Raw genomic sequence first — 4,688 nt, forward strand, 5'->3', positions numbered from 1 at the left:
GAATATGAGTTATAAGTAAGATAGAAAAACATTAAAAGAGGTAACAAGTAACCAGAGGGGATAAGGATGAGTAAGGATGGAGAAGACTGATACGGATTTCAAATAATTAAAAAACACTCAGGAGCCAGTGGAGCAAGATGGAACATGGATATAGGGGATATAGAAACGAACTGCATATGAATAACTAGAAATGTCTGTGCTAAATCACTGTAAATTGGTTTTAGACGCGCAAACGGTGACTTTGCTCTTTGAAATTCCTGTTTATATTAAGAGTAAGATCTGAGTTGAAGAAATACTTTCGTAACTTTGTTTTCTGCTCCAGCCCGCGCGTTTCGAATCATAGTTTATGCCTACGAGTCGCCAAACAAAGGGAAAATAATGCGAGCGTGGCTGAGAGGTTCTGCTGAAAATGTTTAGTTTGTAAGCAGTCTTTTTCAGTCTTCTGTAAAGTCATCTTCCATAACGGATTTGACTTTTTCCCCCTCTCTGCGCGTTCGCTCTTCCGTGCGCACTTTGCGCTCCATCGCGGTGAAGAAACACAATCCGGTTGATTGAGTTGCTGTATCTGCAGGGAAACAAAGACGAAAAACCGGTAAAATTTTTCAGTAGACACCTAATGAGTGAATTGAACAAGAACTATCAACACGTTGGAGAGGATCAATGTAAAATATGGTGAAACCCACAAGCAGATATTTGCCTTTTCGATTATCTACTATCTCATATATCGTAATTTTTCACGTGTGTTTGATATCGCCAATCAGCTGCTGACACGTCACTCGCCTTTCGCGCCACCTGGTCAGGTTGATAAATGAACGGCAAAGCCTTCACCATCCACAATCCAAGGTCTTTTGTCGGAATTTTTTCGGATTATGGCTCCTAAAACACTTTAAAATCCGTATTGTTTACAGACAATGACGTTCAATCTTTCCTAGAGGGGGAAATACCGAAAGAAAACTGAAAGTTACGTATTTAGTGGTTTCTCGCGGCTGAGAACGAAAATAAAGAACTGGAAGATTTGCCACAGGCCGATTTTGGCCGTTTACCTGAAAGACCTCTTCTATCGGTAAGGACCGAGTCAATAACCGATATGTTTTGTGTAATGAAAATTACGGCCGTTGTTTGTTTTTGTGGTGTTTCAACGCAGTTTTTCTTTTTGAGCATTAGCGCCGACGGACTTTACGATTTTTACTCGGTAATTATTGATCCTTTTATTTTCATTCATTAATAAAGTTGACTTTTCATGTCCCAAAGGACTTTTGTGTTTATATGATAAACGAAATAATACATGGGAGCGCGTGGATATGAAATTTCTCTTCTTGTGTTCAACTCGACATCTCACTCGCTCGCAGCGCTTACTCGTGAAGCTTTTGAGGTAAACACTCGAAGAGAATTTCCATATCCACACGTGCCCATGTATTACTCTCTATTTAATAAACTTTTAAGGGAAACACACAAATAAAGTCACTAATAAGTTTACTATCAACAATACCTAATAGAAAAATGCTTACCACTACTTTAAGAATCTGATCTTTAAGACCTGGAATCGTGAGTATCACTTTGTACTTTGACTTCTTGCGGGTATACTGGATAACTGTGTTAGCAGCAGAAACTTCCTGGACGTTTTTACTTACGTTGCCCACTAAATATGTTCCATTGTCTGCTTGAACCCCTGAAATGTAACCAAGCGCTTTCACCAGTAGTATTCACAGTCTGATGATTAGTTAGAAATTGTTACTTCGCAACACCTGATATGATAAATCGTTAAAATTCAGGGAGAGGGTGTGTTCTTCTGTTTTGCTTGCTCAGCTTTGTGATTGGTCAGAAAACTCATACCACCATCTTAGCGAAACAGATGCAACTCCGATACCAATCGTGACTTGCTTACACTGATTTTCACGTGCTTCAGGCAGTTCGATTGATTTCACCTTTCGATTCCATCAGCTCCTGATGATGTCTACCTTTGTCCTGATTGTTCGTAATTACTTTAACAACACCCAATCGATATGGGTTCTAACGCTCAGCACACATCAGGTCAAACTTAGAGGATAAGCCGAGTAGGCTCCATCAACCATTACAAAGTATACAGGCATGAATTTCTCACACTGACTGCGTAATTTCAAGTACATTTCCTTTTAAGTTACACTGTTGGTTTCACTTTAAATCCCTCGATTTCTTACCGAGGTAATTACGTGATGACTGCCTCATTTTGAAAGAAACGTCGTAAGCATCAGTGAGAAGTCTTTGAACGACATCTGCATTTTCAAGACCTAGAATTAAAGAAACAAAATGAAAAAAGGTGTTATTCGCTAATCATTCGTAATTTTGCTGAGGTTTTTTATGCACTGTTGTGTACTTTCGGCAAATGGTAAAGAGGCGATAAAAATCTTAACTTTGCCTTGTTAATGTTAAAGCTCTGAGACATAAGAGAATAATAGTAAAAACAAAGAGCAAGGAAACAGAGAATCAAACAAACTCGAGTGAAATCATAGATTACCGAAGCAGACATACAACACTTATCAAACTAGTACAGTCAAATAACCGTCTTATCCATAATATTTTATCTAAAAAACGTGCGAGTGAATCGCGCGTCAAAGCCACATACCTAATATTAGTCATATCTCTATTTTCACAGCAAAGTAAGGCGCCTAACTCCTCTGTAGTGTCCCTTTATTTGCATAACTAGAACTGTCCTACTGGGCTATGAACTGTACCTTTTACAGTAACTTCCAGAAATAACTAAGCATTGGTCCCCATCGCCGCCACATTTGCCACAGCGATCTACCATTGCGTTGGAGTCCAGAACGTGATCACAGCCAACCGGCTATTTATTCAAGTGACATTTCAAAACCATAATTACCCGACATCCTTAAATGCATTTTCATGACGGAGTGAAAAACATTACAAATTTTCAACATATCTTAGATTATTCACTTCCAGGAGTGACTCACAAAGATTTTCTCCGCAAAATGCCAAAAGGTTTCCGATAAAAAGAAAGAGTAACGCGAAGAGAGAAAAACTATCGACTGGGAAATATGGTTTGATTTGAAAAGAATTCCTTGGAGCTGAAGTTTGTTTGTTTGTATGTTAGGTTTTTTTTAGAACTTTATTCATAATTCAACTTAACCCTTTAGCTCCCAAGATCTTGATAGTAATTCTCCTTACTGTCTGCCATATAGTTCTTGTGATGTTAGTTTGGAGAATTTTGGCACTGGCTCAACTAATTACCCTTCGTTAAAATTGTTTTTATTCTCATAACTTGTCTGCTTGATATTGTATTGATATTGTAAGGAGAAATTCTGTCTCGGTCAATCACGGGAGTTAAAGGGTTTTTAAAATATTCTCCGTTCTTAGCAATCCTTAAAGATAAAACAGTTTTGCGGGTAGCAAAATTGTAACATTCTCTGACAATTCTGAAGACGAAGTAGAGTTGGTATCAGAACACTATTTTGCAAGCCATAGTAGCCATAGTAGGCAAACAAACTTTCCATAAATCGCTTAGATAAATTTGTGAACAGATCTCTTCAAACCAGAAAAAAATAGATACAAGTAATTTTTTTTGCAATATCATCTCAAGTAACTTACTCGGCATTTTCCTTCTGAATGAGTTTATTGAGGTTTTCATTCCAGAACGAAACACTGATTCTGGACGACCTTTTGTACCTGAATAAAGTAAACGCGATACGACACTCATATCTGTATAAATCCTCTTTAGGAGCGAGGGAAGCATAGAAAAAGGACGTAAATACTTGTCTTTACGAGCTAAATTATCTTGCATGTAAACGCGGTATGAAATTCATTTCGTTCCGGAACGAAATCCATTTTGGAATAATGTAAAAGGTACCTTAGGGACGGGCCACCAGATTTTTGATGCAGGAGGGGGGGGGGGGGGGTCTTTTGCCAATTGCACAATGTATTTTCTTCCATTAAGCCTGTGCTCGATTTTTTCGGGGGTTATTGCCCAACACCCAACACCCAACACCCAACACCCCAACACCCCAACACCCCCCCCCCCCCCCCCACCCACTGCATCAAAAGTTTAATGGTCCGTCCCTAATATGCTATCAGGTCATTTTCAGTCATACTTGGTCGGACACCTTGAAAACAAAGGATGACAGGCAAGCAGTTTACAGCAAATTTTACATGAAAATAATTCTGATGTCTCTTTGAAAATAAAAAAAGCTTGAACAGTTGACATCGCAAGATCTTTGGCTGTGTTGCATAAGAATACTTAATGGAATAGAAGTGCACACATCGAGCTCTGGATGCGCTTGAATAGTCTGTTTAACAAATGCAGACGTACATTTATTTTAATCCCTACCAAATTATGTCATGACGAACAAAACAAAAAAAAGTACAGCCGTCCTGCCCCGAAGCAGGACAGATTTTGTCAGCATAAAAATCTGAAAGATCAGTGCCTAAAAGTTTTTATAAGTAAATAACCAGTTCACGTGAATTTTACGAGGTGAGACTGACAGCTCGTATTTGGCAAATCACATCTATTGTTTTTAGGTGCTGACAGGGTTGGTGGGGGAGGAGGCGATCGGAAATGAGTGAGGATGCTTGTCGTACCTTTTACGGAGTGGACTACCAGAGACTCAGCTGGTACCTTTTAAGGTGTTTTTCGCTCAATGAAATACCTGAAATAAGCATTACTAGGACGATTTTAATGACCTTACTTGAGCTTCTGG

Source organism: Pocillopora damicornis, chromosome 6 (genome assembly GCF_964200805.1).
Source record: "Pocillopora damicornis chromosome 6, jaPocDami1.2, whole genome shotgun sequence".
Taxonomy (NCBI): domain Eukaryota; kingdom Metazoa; phylum Cnidaria; class Anthozoa; order Scleractinia; family Pocilloporidae; genus Pocillopora; species Pocillopora damicornis.